Source organism: Serinus canaria, chromosome 1A, assembly GCF_022539315.1.
Source record: "Serinus canaria isolate serCan28SL12 chromosome 1A, serCan2020, whole genome shotgun sequence".
Classification (NCBI taxonomy): Eukaryota; Metazoa; Chordata; class Aves; order Passeriformes; family Fringillidae; genus Serinus; species Serinus canaria.
This window is the reverse complement of record NC_066314.1, coordinates 19,197,471-19,215,483: the sequence shown is the minus strand read 5'-3', so window position 1 is coordinate 19,215,483 and position 18,013 is coordinate 19,197,471. Positions and strand designations below refer to the sequence as shown.

The 18,013-nt window shown below is 45.6% G+C and overlaps 2 protein-coding genes across 2 annotated transcripts in view; one reads left to right on the top strand and one right to left on the bottom strand.

Moving 5' to 3' along the window:
* TRABD (TraB domain containing) overlaps positions 1 to 9,795 on the bottom strand; it is a 32,592-nt gene extending 22,797 nt beyond the window's left edge. Inside the window, exon 1 of the mRNA XM_030238116.2 lies at positions 9,690 to 9,795. The gene's annotated coding sequence lies outside the window, so the exon portion shown is untranslated. The remainder of the gene's footprint in view (positions 1 to 9,689) is intronic.
* HDAC10 (histone deacetylase 10) overlaps positions 1 to 18,013 on the top strand; it is a 480,741-nt gene that overhangs the window by 83,344 nt on the left and 379,384 nt on the right. The gene's annotated exons all lie outside the window — the stretch shown is intronic.

Genomic DNA, 18,013 nt, shown 5'->3' with positions numbered 1-18,013 from the left:
TCAGCTCTAGGCTTGGTTCTCAATTGCTTTGTGTGCAAAAGACCACAGTGTTTTTCTGTCAGTGAGTCACCTGGCCCTAAATACAACCTAAAGTTCTAAGCTTGATTAAGGTCTACTGGCATTTGAAAATATGGCTCTTATCTACAGACTACTCTTCAAACTAATGAAGTGCAAGTTTTGTTTTAAAAATAGACTCCTATACAGAAGCACTACATGGCATTTTTTCCACCAAGTGACATTTTAGAAAACGTCATCCCATTCCCACTACTAACTAAATTAAACGTCTAATACTGGTGGGGGTGGGGGAGAGATCATCTTTGAAGCTTACTCAAGCTAACTAGCACCGGTTTTTAACTGACCTATACCTTTGAAGAAAACAAGCTGTTTCCAGCTCCAGCCTCTGCAGGGAATCCATGGAACAACACTTCCACCATGAAAGATGAGAGAATGTGCAGCCACAATGACAGGCAAGTCTGCCACCGTTTTCTTCTAGGACAAGCAGGCCCATGGGAATCTCATGAGGTTTAGTAAGTGCAAGGTACTACACCTGAGTTGGGGCAACCCCCCATTATCAGTACAGGCTGGGGATGAAGGGACTGAGAACAGCCCTGCTGAGAAGAACCTGAGAGTGCTGGTGGATGAGAGGCTGGACACAACCTGGCCATGTGCACTTGCAGCACAGGAAGCCAGCTGTGTCCTGGGCTGCATCCAAAGCAGTGAGGCCAGCAGGGTGAGGGAGATGATTCTGTCCCTCTGCTCCGGTGACACCTGCAGAGCTGCATCCAGCTCGGAGTCCCCAGCAAGGGAAGGACACTGACCTGTTGGACTGAGTCCAGAGGAAGCCACCATGATGGTTAGATGGCCAGAGCACTTCTCCTGCAAGGAAAGGCTGAGACAATTGTGGTTGTTCAGCCTGGAAAAGAGAAGGCTTTGGGGTGACCTAATTGCAGCCTTCCAGTACCTGAAAGGAGCCTACAAAAACCATGGAAAGGGACATTTTACAAGAGCTGTAGTAACAGAACAAGGGGGAATGGCTTTGAACTGAAAGACAGTAGATTCAAATTAGATATCAGGAAAAAATTCTTTACTGTGAGGGTGGTGAGGCCCTGTGAGAGTTCAAGGCCAGTCTGAATAGAGCTTGAAGCAACCTGGTCTAGTTACAGGTGCTTCTGTCAACTGCAGAAGGTTGGAACTAGATGATCTTGAAGATCCCTTCCAGATAAATTCCAAGGATTTTATGCCCTTGTTTTCAGGTGCTTAGATCTGCTCAAGTTACATTGGAGCTGACATTTTCCATGCAGAAGACCTGTTTCTAGACTCACCAGAGTACAGGCAAGGCTGGGTACTCAGCTAGCAGCATCCTCCTCAGCAGCACTGGCAAAAGTCCATGTATTTCGGAATTAGTCAAATACCTTGGACTCCAGGCTGATCTAGCTCATCCATGTGAAAGACACTATCCTTGCACTTCTATGTCTTCACAGAAGGAATGTGAGTGCTATGATATCTGAAATATAATTTGAAGCCCCTGAGAGAAGACCAAATATACCTTGCTGTTACATAGATAACCAACTGAAGTACACAAATCTGTATGCACTTCCTTTCACCATGCCCAATAGCAAGAAAAGGGGCCAATTCAGATCAAATTCGGGCATCATTTGAACAATTTACATCCATGCATTTCAAAATTTCTTGGAGTTTAATTTTCCAACCTGTGTCCTGGGCTTTTTTTTTTTCCTTCTTTTTTATTTCAAGTTTACTTTCCTAAAGAAATTACACAAGGTAACAAGGCATCTTATTTGTTTGTGCTTGTTCACCCAGAGGTGAATTTTAAACGATTTTGGCAAGCAGGGAAGAGTCTCACAGTCATTCAGAGGTGCAAAACACAGTGATCTTTTTCTCCTGCTCCTCCAGGAGAAAAAGATCACTAGGATTAGATGAGGTGCTTGTGAAAAAGAGGTGGTCCACAGAACTTGCCAGGGAACAGAAGGAAATTCAATCCCAAACTGAAAAGCCACAGGCAAAAAAAAAAAGAAACCAAAACTGTTCAGACAATTATTTACAGTGTTCCATAATATGTATAATGCAATATCTCATAACCTCAAGTTCTACTTACCATGAGATTTGGTATGAATATGGGAAACCAATCAAATTCCCCTCCTCCAGCTACTTCAAAGGCCAGGAAGAGGCCCTTGTGAGATCTATCATACACTGAAAATCTCAGACATGACAGGGCACTTCTTTCAGATGCACTGGGAGACACAGCTTTCAGGCACTCATAAAGATCAGCGATTAGGAAGTATTTCTGTTCTCTTATCTGCCAGGAGACTGTCTTAATCAGGGATTCATTCTCCTGATTCAAGTACTACCAAGAAAATTCCTAGCTAGAAGAAACAAAGAGGGGTGATTGATGATTGAATCTCCACCTCAAACACCTTTTTTCCAGGCAAATGGAATTCTTGTGCTTATTGCATCTTTGTTAGTCCAAGGGAACCAACCGTTCACTGGGCGATTAAAAGTTGTTGTTTATTCACATAGGTATGTGAAAACCTGAAGCCCTTTTGCCAACTCTTAAAATTTTTGAGACCACAGCAAAACTAGAATTTAGCCATACTCATCTCTATTGATAGGCACCTATTTCCTCTCAAGCTCTTCTTGTTCCTACAGCACAGACAGGACAGCCATTGCTACTGAGAAAAGTACTGCCAAAGAGGGGCTGAATTCTTCCCGTGCACATGGGCATTATTCTCTTCCTCCCAAAATAGCAAGTTTAGAAAGAAACACACAGAAAAGCTCAACATCTTCTAGCAATGCTTACTTACCCTGCACAGATGCTGGCAAAGCAGAGGCAGAAAGAACTCCCTACCATGCTATTTCACATCAGCCCTCCAGTTTTCCTAATATAAACCTGCTTCAGCAGCACTTCTTTGCACAAAATCTTCTCATGAACTCATTCTTCATACTTGATTGCCTTAGTCAACCAAAGTGTTTCGGTTCCAGCTTCATATTTAGGCATCTGAAACTCTCCTAGCTTGCAGTCTCAAGAACACAAGAGGTACATGCACTCACAAATCGGCTTCTAGCAAGGCAAGTTCAAGAACAAAAGGCCCTTTCCTGTTTAATTTCAGTGAGAAAATTCAAACACCACACAGACAACTCATTACAGTATCCTCCTACAGTAGGGCTAAACTTGTTCCTTTAATGTCTTGTCTAAATTTACTTCCTTCAGACAGTGATTCAACTCAATCAATAAAAAAGCTCTCAAAAAACCTCTCATGCTCCTACCTATAAAACAACATAGTCAGCTACTTTTTAACAAGATTTTTATTGGATGTTTTCCTCCTTTTGAGCTATACAGAAATTCAGAAGCAGTACTTTGTTTCCTCAACATGTTGACACTGCAAGAGGGAAATAAAAGTTGTCCGTAGTCTTATAATTGCTCTGTATTTTCTATGCGCTGAACACACATGAGAATAGCTAGTAAAGAAACTAGGAAAGGAGTTACCAAACTACAGCTTGTTCCACCTTTTGTTGAAAGGAACAGGCAAAAATTTCTGTGTTTGATCCCTTCAACAAACAAATCTAAATATATCTATTAGAGCTTTTGACAGCTACAGTATTCACTAACATTGCAGAAAGTACCCACATCTCTTAATCTCAGTGTTAATCCTGTAGCCTCTGAAATAGGATTGCATATACGTTCCTGTTTACAAACAAGTAACTGAGGTATATGAATGCTTAAATATGTCTACAAATCTGACCTCTGGCAGCTAAAAAAGTAGTTAGAAGGCTCATGGAACTTTCAAAGCATTTCAATTTTGCAATCTGAATTTTCCTTTCTTTTTAATCACTGGTCCTTCTAGGATCCCTACGCATCCCACAGGACAGCACTTCCTCCTAGTAACAAGGCACTACCACCCATCCTTGCTCCTCTAAAGTTGTTGTGGGAAAGACAAGAGAGAGGCTGAGGACTGAATTTGAAAGCAAGCTCTTGAACAATAAGGTGGGAGTCTTCCAGTGATAATATAGCACACTTCACACAGGTCATGCAACAACTGAGCCAAAACTGCCCTGAACTGGACATAAGCCACAGGCACACACAAAAGACTATGTCACAAACAGACTCATGTCCTCAAACACCAGTAACCCTGACCAGAACACAGGTTCCATCAGCTTGGCATGAGATGCAGCAATAAAAATTTACCTGCATCTATGTGCATTAAGAGCGCGGTGCTCCTTTCATCCTCTAAACCTGCAGTTTCACTGGGATATTTGACTTAGCTGGTATAGCCTGTACACTTTACATTCATATTATGCGCTGCATAAGCACATCTCATTTGAATACTGCTACTTTTTAACAGGGTCACTTATTTTATGTAAACAGAAGAGGCATATCAGTACTTCAGAATATACAGACCAAACTTTTCTCTCACTGACAAACTGTTGTACTCTTTACTTACTGTCTGAAATACCGAATAAAGCACCTTCCATGCTTAACATTTAACCTACTAAGAAGGCAAAACCAAAATAACAGATAACCTCTTAGATCTCATACTCTACAACAAAAACAGAGTATTTAAGATTGATGAGGTTTTTTCCATACTAAAGCACAGAAATCTCATAAATGTTTACAAACAATCATAGCTCCAAATGGTGTCTACTCTGTTGATAGCCTGTTCATACTCAGAAGGATGCATCTGTGGAGACCTGTCTACCAATTAATGTAACAGCCACAAATTCAGAAATTGGAATGTATTTCAAAATTATCACCAAGGTGACCTACTCCACATATTGCATGTTATCTCTTTGACACAAACCTACGCCTCTGAAACTCAACTGAGCAATTGGTTCTGTAACCACAGATGGTTGTAGAGCATGGCTCTGGTTTCTCACGACTCAGTTGTTCACAAATTTCAAAATGCATATTTTTACCCTCTGAACATCAAAGAGGTTTTCTTGCAAAATGAACTGTGCAGACATATGCAGCCTAAACTCAGGTACTGCACACTAGAGTCAACATCCATTTGCATACTTTGGTAGTTAAAACATAAAAGCCAAAGACAACTACATTAATTTTGCTTGAAAGGAGGTGTTGAAACATGAGAATATGTGGCCTGGGACACTGAAAACATGTTTATCAGTGAAAGACAAGAAGGCATTCTCATATGCTCTGTGGTTTTACAAGTTATTTCTAATTACACTGACTGGGGCTACTTGATGAAATGAGTAAGTATGAGGTGAATCAGGATGCTAATGCACTGCATTGCAGATTTATGAACAAACTTTATTCTTTTAAGAGGTTGCAGAGGTTATAAATATACTGCCAAGTTTAGGAAACACGGGACAGAAAGACTACAGTGCTGTGGCTCAAGTCTGGACAGGCACTCAGAAACTGACAGTTTTTTAGAACCTACACATCTATTCAAGTCACTTTCCTATTGCATTACAATGTGAATTATGTGAATTCAGCAAAGATGTAGAACCAAAATAATTTTATTAGACTTTCCTGTATCCAGTAGCTGGGGGTAAGATATCAGTACATCTCTCTCCAGACCACATAAAGCTATGAACAAAGTGATACTTCTGGAAAATCCTCTGCAAAACACTCCCAAGCAGAACAGCAGGGAAATAGCACAGCTGCTGCGTGTGTATGGAGTCCTACAAGAAGCAGCTCTTCCACTCTGTTCATAACCTACAAGCAGCAAGCAAAGGAAACAAGTGAAGAAGTTCTGTAGTGTCAATGGCTGTCTGCTGAAATATGCAGAAGCTGCATCTCAAAAGTACCAGCAGACACATTCACTTTTGTTATAAACACTTTGAAACACAAGCCTTATGATGCTAAAATTGGAATTTCAGAGGACAAAATAATTTTGCCCTACTGCCAAGCACATTACTTATCAGTAGTGTTCTTCTGCCTGTCCCTTTCATCCTACTCTCCAAACACTATCTGTGAACAAGCTGATCTATTCTTTCAAAATCATTAGGTGAACACAAAGCTGAAACCAGTTACATTACGTGGGCCCATCTTCTGGCAAGAAGTAAAGAAATACAGCTCTACTGTGGCAGAGAACTGAAGAAAAACTCCTCAGAGACAAAGCTCCAGGGTGGCAAATTCTAGCCTGCAGTCACAGAAGCCCATGATAACACTAACAACTCAGTACTATCAACACACTCACAGGAAAGCTGTTCTACTCCCAAGTCCATCCAGCTGTTGCACCACTCATTTAACCTGTAAAGGACTCTGCACCTAACCAATTCAGTATATTCACAGAATTCACAGAATTACTAGTTTGGAAGTGACCTTAAAGATCATCAAGTCCAACCCATGCCCTAACACCTCAACTAAACCATGGCACTGAGTGCTGCAACCAGAATTGGTGAAAAAACTTTTTCAAATATCCAACCTATATTTCCCTTGACACAGCTTGAGAGATTGCTCTCAAATTGCTCTGGAGAAAGTGCTCTCCAATTGCTGCCTGGAGAAAGAGACCAACCCCCACCTGACTACAGGCACCTTTCAGGGAGTTGCAGAGAGTCATAAGGTCACGTCTGAGTCTCCTTTTCTCCAGGCACCCCCAGCTCCCTCAGTCGTTCCTCACAGGGCTTGTGTCCCAAGTCCCACACCAGCCTCGTTGCCTCCTCTGGATGCACTCAAGCACAAACTGAGGGGCCAGAACTGGACACAGCACTCAAGGTAAGGCCTCACCAGTGCTGAGTACAGGGGAAGGATGACATCTCTGCTCCTGCTGGCTACACTATTCCTGATATTGATATATATATATATATATATATATATATATATATATTAAAAAAAAAAACACCTCTATTTCCATGACTATCTGTGGCCCTCCCAAGAAATGAGAAAACCCCTCAGCTACTCCTGATGCCAGTTCCTCACACACAGGCCTTCTTTACAGAGTACACTGTAATGGGCTGTCTTGCTGTGCTTCTAAAGGACAGCTACCAGCGCAACATGCAACATATGCATCCTAGCAAGGCAAGACCAGGATCTCCAGATGCAGCATGCAGGTGACTGGACACTTTCTTCAATTTCACCAGCAATGACCGTGTTGTTCAGCCATGGTGTAGGCTCTTGCTCTCTCTCAAAAGCGAGCACACCCTTCCTGAGATAGACAGACTTCTCAACATAAGAGCAGGACGTTGCACTATCAATAGAGACAGAGTAATTTAGCAGACAGCCTGAAGGGCTTACCCACTGGAAGACACACTCCCGGAGCTCCAGCACAGTGCTTGACATGCAGGGTCATCAGGACATTTAAATTCTTGCATGTGGACATGCTAAGATCTTGCATCCCTCAGTGATTTCAACCAAAACTGCAAGGCAGGTCAACTAAAGGCAAGGAAAGGAAGGAGGCAGGAGTAGAAAAGAGCTCCTCTACTTTTTTTTTATTATTAGAAAAAGAAGTGTACAGGAAGAGAACTTGTCACTGAGTGCATGCATGTTTTCATACAAATCTATAAACTGTGGTTAATATTAAAGTTATGTTCCCCTAGTCCTTTATTAGAAGGCGAAAAAGAGTTTTCACTACCAATGTTTTCAGTTCAAATACAGAACTGCAGTATTAAGTGACATGTTCAAACTGCCCGAAATTTGAATGGCCCTTTAAAAAAGCATTCGATAACTGAAGGCCTGATCTCAGATTCAAGTCACATAAGTATTTGCAAATATGTTTCTAATCTAGTAACAACTATCATGAAGAGAATATATTGGTCAGATTTTGTACTAAATCATCTATGAAAGACAGCCAGTGTCCTGTCTCCTGACAGGACAAGGAGAGCTCCAGAATCCTTCTTTCCTACTAGCACTGGCTGGCAAAGCACATGCTGTGATATCACTTCAGACAGACACAGTTACACACCACTCCCATTAAATCTGGAGCACACTTATCTCCGGCCTGCTCTCATTTCTACATTTTCAAAGACTGCCCCAAATCTCACTCTGCACTCTTCCTGAAGAGCAAATAAGGAAAAAGAAGCTGCTTTCCAAAAAGTATTCTCTTAAAAAAAGCACTCGTATGACTCTCCCACAAATCCACGTGGTTCATTCACAGTTGTGGTGACAGCAGCAGCAGTGTTTCATCATTTTTGCCATATGGAAGAAAGAATATACTGAAAAATCAATCTAACTCTTCTAGCACCAATCTACACAATATCCAAGTGGTGTAAAGTTAAGATGCCAGAGTGCCAGACACTGTGAGGACTGAAATTTACAATAAGCAACCTAAAACTGAAATTTACAATAGAATAGTCAATTCAAGTCACTGAATCTTGAAAGACTACTGCCACCGACAGCAGGGCACAAACCAGTGCCACAGCCACAACCCAGATTTTTCAATTAATAAACTTATTTAGCTTAGAATAATTAAATGTATATGTTTTTCCCCTACTAAAATACAGACGAGAAACCTCTGGAATCTGTTTGGTTTGGGTTTTTATTTTTTTTTTTTTGCCTTACTCTGTTAACTTTCTAAGAAGGAATACCTTCATTAATGAGGTGGACAGTAGTTGCACAGATACACAACTCTACAAAATGGAGAAGTGTCATTCCAGACACCCTGGGTATTTTTGTTTTTACTAGTATTGTCTCCACCACATTTGTGAAACAGTATCCAACTTGTAAAAGACCATTCTGTTCTCTCGCTTTTCCAACCCACCAGTTGAAACTTTGGAGAAAGTTTTACCAAAGAAAAATACTCCCTTTCTTCCTGAAAGCTAGCAAAAATAAACACCTCTGTTATATGGACCTCTGCATCAGTACATCAGTACAAGAGAAGAGCCCAGGCTATGCCTGTGACACGAGTTATGTTCAAGAGATAGGTTAATTTGAACTATTATCAGACGTGAATTCAGAAAAAGCCACAACTGTTTAGAGACCAATAAAGAAAAAGAAGGAAAACTGTGAGTCTCGGCTTTTCCGTAGCTCTCCGCCAGAACCAAACAAATCCCACGCTCTTATCACCAAACACCTGGATCAGGAGCGTTGTGCCACGTCCGTGAACCCCCAAACCGGTGAACAGCCATAACGAAGGAGCTAAAGACACGCGGGTCCGGGACCTTACAAAAGGCTGCAAAAGCCGCATTTTCCCCCAAGTTTCCTGCCCAACTGCAGTTCCCCGGCCGGCAGGGCAGCGCGGGCCTCCTCGCGGGACGTCCCCGGGAGGCGGCGGGCACCGGCCCCTCGGCCTCCTCCCTCCCCGCGAGCCGGGCCGATGGCCGCAGCCCGCCCGCGACGAGGCGGAGCTCGCCCGCCGCCGCGAGGCCGGCCCCGCCGGAGAGGCCCCTCGGCCCCGCCGCCTGCGGGGTCATCGGCGGGGCAGTGCAGCCCCGGCTGCAACTCTCTCGCCAGGCCCGGGGAGCGCTCCCAGCAACGGGAGCGAGTAGGGCCGCCGCGCCCCGGCCACCTCCCTGCCAGAGCGGGCGCTGCCCGGCAGCACCTCCGGGCCGGCACCTGGAGGGGCAGGGCCGGGTGCGTGCCAAGGGAGAGCAGCGAGGGAACACGGCCGCGCCGCTCGTAGCCCCCTCCCCTTCTGCGGGGCACCGGGAGAACGCGGTACCCCCCCCCCCGCTTCCCCCTGCAGGCGCCCGCCGCGAACGGGGTCGGCCCCAGCACGGCCCCGTCGCCCCCCGGCCGGAGGGACACGGCAGCGCGGCCGCCCCCCGTCCCCCCTGACCTGCCGTGCTGGGCGATGGAAGCGGCACAGCCGCCGCTGGCCGGGGCGCTGCGGGCGGAGCGGGCGCGGGGCGCGTTAGCCGGACAACGTGCTGAACGAGTCAGCGCGGGGCGGGGCCGCCGCGGGGCACCCTGGGCGCTGTAGTCCTCCTCCGCTCCCGGTTGCACGGCAGCCGGCGGCAGCGGACTACAGCTCCCAGCCCGCCAGGCTCGCCGGGCCCGCCGGGCCCGCCCCTCCTCTCTCTCCTTCCTCGCTCGCCCCGCGTGGCTCCTCCGCCGGCTGCCGCTCCGCTGAGGCCCGGAACCGCGCGGCCCCCTGTCCGGGCCGGGTCCGGCGGCCGCTCGGGTCTGTGCCGGCGGAAGGGCCAACAGGGGCTATCGGGATTTCTGCGGGAGCCCGGAGCGGAGCGTGCGGGGCTGCCATCAACGGGTTTCCAGGCGCCTTCAACTTCCGTGGGGGGCGGGGACCTTTCTGGCAGAGAATAGAGCCACGTCTTTGATGCTGCTTCTCTCTGTACTGGTGAAGCAACTCTGCGGCCACGGCGGCCGCTCTCGGCCGAGCCCGGCTTGGTGCAGGAGGTCCGGCTTGGCAGCGACCTTCAGGCCCTAGCCTGGGAGCCAGCAGCGCTGCCCAGATGTCCGTGCCTGCTGGGCCGTGCTGGCACACGCCTGACCGTCCGTCGTTGGGAACCAGCTGGAAATGTGTACAGGTGTAAGGAGTGAGGGAGAGCCCTTAGGGGTGGGACTGCACGGGGTGTCCGTGTGAAAACCCTCCGTGGGTCTAATGAAGACTGAAATCGCAGGGTACCACACTCCAAACGATGTAATCTCTGAATTTATCCATTGCTTCCTCGATGTGCAGCCCGGCTTGCCACTGCTGTTCCTGCCCCTTTGCTTTCTCTCTTGCAGTGTGCCTCTCCTGCTGGAAAAGAGTTAAATGTTTCACCCACAAAACATGGAAAATCTGTGTTACACCACCTCTCTAAGTACAAGGGGTATTTGGTGATACTCCAAATTACTAGGCTGACACAAATATTTTACTGGTCAAGAAAATATTTGTTTTCAGAAAGATGTATCAAGAGTTGATTATAACAACTGGTTGTGTCTAGAATTGTCTCTACCCTTTTCCTGCTTCTCTGTTCTTTTTCTGATAAGTCACAGTTCAGTGACAGTATGGCTTAAACACCCATTTAGTCTGAGCACACATTTGTTGTCTAAATACAGTTTCATTTGAACAGATGTGAAGATTTGTTTTCTGATTTTTTCTTACTTCACATCCTGGGTTAGTTTAGGATTAGGCTGAGCTTTGCAACTCTGTGGTATGTGGAAATCAAGTCCAGACATATTGAGACAGTTGGGAGTTTTACTTCCTGTTTCAACTTGCAATGAAAGCACAGAGCAGGCACTTCATTCACTTGTGAATGAGCCAAATAAGGTGCAAGCTATGCAGACCTTCAATTCTGAGGAAGAGCCATCCAATGTCTGACATAAAAGGAAGAAAATTTCACTTTGGGTGTGCTGTACACTGATTCCAAAGACCTTTGTGGGGTTTTTTTCCCCACAACTGGTGAGTGAAGGCCACCAAGAAAGATGGGACAGTCTACTGGATCAGAACAAGTAGATTGATGCTTTTGAGGAGTGTGCCCTATGGCTTCATTGGCATCCAAGGACATCGGCCCTTTGCGTGGTGTAATTTCACATGCAGCTCCTCCCCCTGGCCACAGCTGCTTGCTTCTGAGTCTGCTTCTAATATCACCTTTTCCAATCATCAGCCTTGCCCAGCCACAAGCTTTCTGTGGTGCCAGATCCTCCATAGGTCTGTCCTGTAGCCGGAAAAGCCCTGTGAATGTTGGCTAAGCAGCACGAGAGGCCCTTATGCTCAGCAGCCTCTATATCAAGTTTCAGTAGCGTCCCTTACACAGCTGATCACAGATTTTATCCTCAGATTTGCTCAACTATCGGTGTGTGCCAGGCTTATACTCAAGCCCCAGCTATTTGCAGTGTCATGTGTTTGGTTCAAGCTGATACTGATACTGAGTAACAGTTCAGTATTTTTTTGACTGCAGCTCCTCCTACTACACCACCAGTGGTGTTTTTTTCAAACTCTGTGAGCCCCTTGACAGACTGCAGATCTCTCCCCAGGCTTCCCACTGCTTCAGATGCAAAAGCTCAATAATTTTTTGGTCAGAGCATGGGAGCACTGCTTTAACCTGCAGGAAATACTGATCTGATCTGATCTGATCTGATTGACAAGCCCTGTGCTTTTGGGAATACTGTGAACCTTTGCTGATTTTATTTTAGCTTGTGATGCTGCACCCTGATTATGTCAACAGTGTCGGTACTTTTGTGCATACTTACTTCAGGCAGTGTTCCCTTTGCTGGCTCAGCAAGAGCTGTGGTGGCTGAACATGCCTTTACAAGGACTAAAGTAAGATGCAGGTCTCTACTGACACGAAACAATGTGGCTGGAGATTCTGCCACTGCTGTTTCAGCTTGGTTTGTGGTGCACAACACTTCTGAAAGTGGAGAGGGAGGGCTGAAATGGGAGGAAGTTTGTCAAAAGGGAGGACCTCTGCCAGCAGGAGGTCTTAGAGGTTTCCTTGTGCCAGGACTGGGCCAGGGATCCCTCTGACAACTGTGGAGTCTCTGCAAGAGCCTTTGTGACAGCAAGTTGTGTTCTGCTCCATTGTGAGTAATGAATGAGAGAGTTGTGGTAATTGAATGCTCCATTAATTAGCAATTGCAAGATGAGTCACTGGTGTCTTCTGAGAAGCCTAATGTGACATGTAAATCTTGTTCTTAACATTTAATGCACTGAATATCTTCTTTAAATGCTGCTATTGATGTGGGATTGAGATCAATGGCAAATACCAGTAGTGAAGAGAGGGCATGGTAGAAATTCCTGGATTTCTTCATTCTTTCAACTCTACCTAAAATGCACTTCTTTTTTATACTGAAACTGATCCTCATGGAATGGTTACCAGCCACAGCACAAAATATGTGAAGTAAGTTTGTTGTGTAATGAGCCTCATGAACATGCCACTGTTCTTAGGCATGGAAATTTCCAGGAATTTTTGGGATTTCCAGGACTAGGAACAAGGAGGGGAAGTTAAGTGCACTTCTGCCTGCCCTTCCTTCCTCTCTTTCCTTCTTTTCTTCCCTCCCTTCTACCTTCATCTTCCATCCACTCTGCCCTCTTCTTTCTCTTTCTTAACAAGTTATTTTTACATAAGGGTTCTTAAGAATTGATAGGAGTAGTCGTGACATCAGCCAGAAGAGCTCGATTATCTGCAGTGATCTCTAGTTTGTAGCAAACAGAGACCCAGTGCAACATTTGAATCGGCGCCTGAGCAGATTGCCAGGGAAGGTACCAGGCTGTTTCCTGGATGGCCATATGTCTGTCCAGGTCATGACAGGATTTTAAGAACTTGTAATAAAGGAAAAATCACCACTACCACCCAAAACAAAAAAGCTTGAGCATTAGAAACGTTATTCAAGCATCTGACCTAAACTGGTGTTTGCTTGTTTCCAAGCCCAGTAGCTGGTGCTCTGTGGGACTGGAGGACAACTTCCCCTTTGTAGCAGCCTTCATCTGTTTAAACATTGTCGCGTCTTCTCTCGCCTTCTCTAGATCAGTGAGCCTTAAGATTTTCTCCGTGAGTCCCAGCCTCATGGGTACTTGGCTGGGGTTGCTCCTGCACACTGCCTGGAAAACTCACCTGGAGCCATCACTGCTGAGCGCTCCCCGATCAGCAGGATCCTTCCCCACCACCTCCGGCGTTTCCAGCCCCGGAGCAAGGCGGGGGTGCTGTGACCATGGCTCGTCGGGATATGTTTCATGGGGAGCGTTTCCCGGGCACTCTGGGGCAGCGGCGGGGAGCAGAGGGAAAGGGACAGAAGGCAGGGAAGAGGGGGCGGGGAGCCGAGAGCAGGGAACAGAGGGCAGGGATTAGGGGGCGGGGACACGGCGGGGCTGGGCCCTCCCGCGGGGCTGCACCGCCCCCTGCCGGCCGCGCTCCGTCAGCGCCCCTCGGCGGTGCTGCAGCCTCCGCACCCCTTCCTTCCTCAGTCTTCTTTTCTGGGAGACACCGTCTATCTCAGACTGAGAAGTTTCTGCTTCTCCGAAGAAGAAAGGCAGAGTGACTAGCAGCTTCGTGGAATTTCTTTGACGGTTCTCCCTGGAGGAGACGCGGGTTTCTGTCATTTTGAGCTCACTCGCTGCATGTTTGTTATCGCTCAGCAAAGTCCCCGAGGGCCACCTCCAGCGTGCTTCACTCCCTCCGATCGGGAGTGTGGCCTGTTGCTCCTAAACGGCGTCATCTGAACATGCCAAGAGGGAAGTTAGGGGGCGATTCTGCTGCGCCCAGGAGGGATACGGCAGTTGTGTCACTCGAGAAGCACAGAGATGGCAGCCTGCCATGTCAAGAGTGCCATCCTGACCCAGTGGTCTCCGTGCACTGGTGTATCTGCTCCTGAGGCGGGGAAGGTCTTGGAGATGTTCCTTCTACACTGCTTCTACGACGGACTTGCTGTATGTGGCTGGAACTAGCTCCAACAAAGCTGATTTGGTAAATCAGAAGAACCAAACCATGCACAGGACTACTGTCTCTAGACTTTACAACTTTCCCTTAAAATTTGCCTGAGATGTGGGGACAGTTCATCATGAGTGGTGGCTGTGAAGGGAAGCTGATAACTGTGAGCAAGGCTTTAATAGCTCGGGTCCAGCCCTAGCTGCCGTGCTGGTGACTGCGGCATGGGCACAGGCAGGTGCGCAGTCCACAGCGTGCATGTGGAGGAGGATGGTGCTGATGGCAGAGGGGGTGGACAGGCTACAGCTCCTTTGTTCTTCCTCTGTATCAACCCCACCCTCTGCTCTCCCCCTTTCCATTAATTTTGTAGCAGACCTGCAGAGCACAGTGCATTGCAGAGGCATTCCTAGTGCTTGTGGGTAACACAGCTTGGATACAGAAGCTGCATCGGCACAGGGCTCTTTGTGAGATCGTTTGTGTGGGAGGCATGTGGAGCAATCAACATGGCATTGCTGTGACAGCAAGGTGGGTGTGAGACACCGACTCTGGGCTTTCCTTATCCAGGAGGCAAATTAGCCACTGCTTCTCTACAGGAAAGGCTGGAAAAGAAGGCAAAACAGATTGTACACAGATGTACCTCTGTGAGGAACCCAAGGATTGCACAAATTAATCTTTCTGCTCACCAGAGGTAAACACAAGTCTCACAACAAAGCCTAACCCCCATAAGCTTTGGAAGACAAGGAGAGACAACAGAGCTATTATATGTGGTCTTGTTCCTACACATGAACAATTAAATTGCACCGTGCTGTCTTCAGCCAATAACAGACTGGATTAGAGCTACAGAGCAGAAAATCTGGGCTAATGCCAGTTTGCAATCCATAATGCACACTTGTCTGCCTCAGATTTGAAAGCTGTATGGCATTATGGGAGGCTTTGGTTGTAATCCCTGCAAATAAGTAAGCAAAGGAGTTGAAGACAAAGACCAGTTAATGAAGCACTGAAAATCACTGCTGATGTCAATGTGAGATGTGGACACAATAAATAGAATGAGAGGTCCAGATACTTGGTTTAAAGTTGTACTGAAAATCCTGGTTTGTCAATGGGATTTTTTTCTCTTAAATTCCTCTGTTCTCAAAAGCCTTGGGACATACATATACAGTAACAGCTTTTCCTACAACAAACTGAACTGGGTGCTTTCTGCTCTCCACTGATTCCCCAGGGGTTCATTCAAAGCAAAGAACAGTAAGTTAATTTGAGCAGGTGGTGCAAACATTTTTCCCACATACTACATCCACATGTGGAATCAGTGAAAGTGCTGTAATCAACTTGCCCACTCATCAGCTCCCTTATTTGCATGAACTGTAAGGCTCCTTATGTGTACTTGCATTCATTTGAGGACATAGCTTGCACAACTGAAGTCTCTGGCAAAGGTCTCTCTCACTTCAGTGGCTACAGGACCTGGCTCCAGGAGCTTGCTGTGAGTGGGATAAAGATGGAGAGTCTCAATACTGTTAGTATTGTATTAGTCCAATTATGTAATTGAAAAGAATTGAAAGAAAAAAATGGAAAGAAAAATCAACGCTGTCACATGATTACAATCCCTTTCTTAATAATATCTAGAATTACTCTGATTCACAAATCCCAGCTGCTTTTACCTTCATAGATTAGATGGAAAAGTGCTTAACACATGAAAGGTCCCTTCATAATGCCTTTCTCCTGAAAAAAGAATTAAGTTGCTTATGAAATCATTAGGGCACCTATTGTTACATTGTGTTCATATGTACATGTTTCAGTAGTAGGGAGTAGTTACACAATGCAGAATCAGAACCTAAAATCCAAATTTATACCTACTACATACCATAATATTCAATTGCCTCCCATGGATTTGAGTCAAAACGTCAATTCCCATGCCTGTGTCCTCTAATGGACCTTGAAACAAAGAGGTGGAATTTCCAAGAAATTAAATGTTTTCAAATTTTCTGCAAAAAATCCTTGGGAATACACCTAAAGATAGTGAAGAGAAGGAAGGAGACATCCTCAAGATTTCTGAGATGGAGAACTTACTGGTTAAACACAAGCAAGTTTGAAAAGGACTCTATTAGGAAGAAAAATGAAGAATAAAATTACCACATGGTTGTAGGTACGCAGTTTGTGGTAACTCGGAGAGTGGCTGTGGCAGAGCCTCATTCCTAATGCGCTATAACTGTGAAAGGCAGGTGAACAGCATTGACAGCAATGAGCGATGGAGTGCCCCTGTGCACTGACCAACCACCAAAGGACACACAGGTGCAATGCAGGAACATTAGACTATAAAGGCTGGGCTAAAGAACAAGGAGAGCAGACACTTCAAGCTTTCTGATGTGGTGTTATTCTATATGGGCAGGTGCTTGAAGCCTTCTGATGAGGTATGATGTTATTCTGTATGGGTGAATCCTTAAAGCTGTCTGAAATTGCATGGTGATACTCTATGTACCATGGCTGTCTGACTGTGACACGTGCTGTGACACAGGGTCACAATGAAGAGCTTCTGCTCACCTGCCCTTGTGGTCCTGGTAGAGTGGTTTAAAGAGTTATCACCCTTCAATCAGAGTTATCACCCTTCAATCATTAGTGCCCCTAATGAATTTGAGTGGGTTTATGCAAATCCATCCAACCTGGCATGACAGTTGCCTAGAAGCACTCTTGTAATCTGTCCCTCCATCTCTGGTGAGAATATAGAAATTAACAGCAATAACTTCCAAGCTACTTGCTTAAGGGCTACCTGCATCCTGCAACAAAATTTCTCCATCTGAAAACCTGAATAGTCCCCAGACAGATTACTGCTTAAATTGTCTGCTTTTCTTGAGAAAAGAAACCCAGACTACAACAATAAAAATCGTACTGTTTTTGTATTTTGGACACATTCAGCTGTGTGTGCTGGGCATTTTGTTCAGAAGGATACTGTGACAGACTGTACTGAAAGCTTTGCTGAAATCAAAAGAATTCCATATCTACTGTCTTCCCTTGGTCAACTAGATGGGTAACTTTGTCATAAAGGAAAATTAAGTTAGTTAAGCAGGACATTCCCCTCATGATCCCATGAAGATGAGTATTTTAAAAGTACATGAAAAGTGTCTCACAAAAATAAAAGAAGAAAGTTTTCAGCAATTCTTCCTATGGGAAACTATAAGAAAACTTCTTGTAGTTCTCATGTTTCTATCATGCTGATTAATGCTTTACTGTCTACAGACAAGCTGTGGAATGAAAAATGTAACAGGCATTTTTAATACAAAATTGTAGTAAGATTACTTAAGATTTTATCATCTTAAGAGAGCAAAACAAGATCCTTCATATCTGAGTATCAGAGAGGACAGGCAGGCTGACAAATTATTGTCCTGACTAAAGCAATGATGCCAGTGTGGGGTGTTGTTTGCATGCAGGCTGTTTCCTTTGAATAAGCCTTTCCTGACCTTTACAGCAGGCAAGAGCAATGCTTGCTTGAGGACAGCACAGTTCATGTAAGCAATTCAAGAAAGCTGTAAAAGAACATGGATCCAGGCCCCAAGGCTTGGAAAAACCTTTGCTGTTGTACTGTTGTTGCGTTAGAGAAAAGCCGTAACCATTCACCTCAGCAAGGACATGGGTTTGAGTGACCCCAGCATAAGAGTGCTGCTCTTTCACCAGCCCACACACAGTGTGTGGTCACCTTGTCCTCTCCTGTCATGGCAAGATCTGCCAAAACACAGGAGCACAGCAGAGACAAAGAAGATACGCGTGCAGTTAGGAATGAGCTGGTATGTGTGGAACACCTACCTTT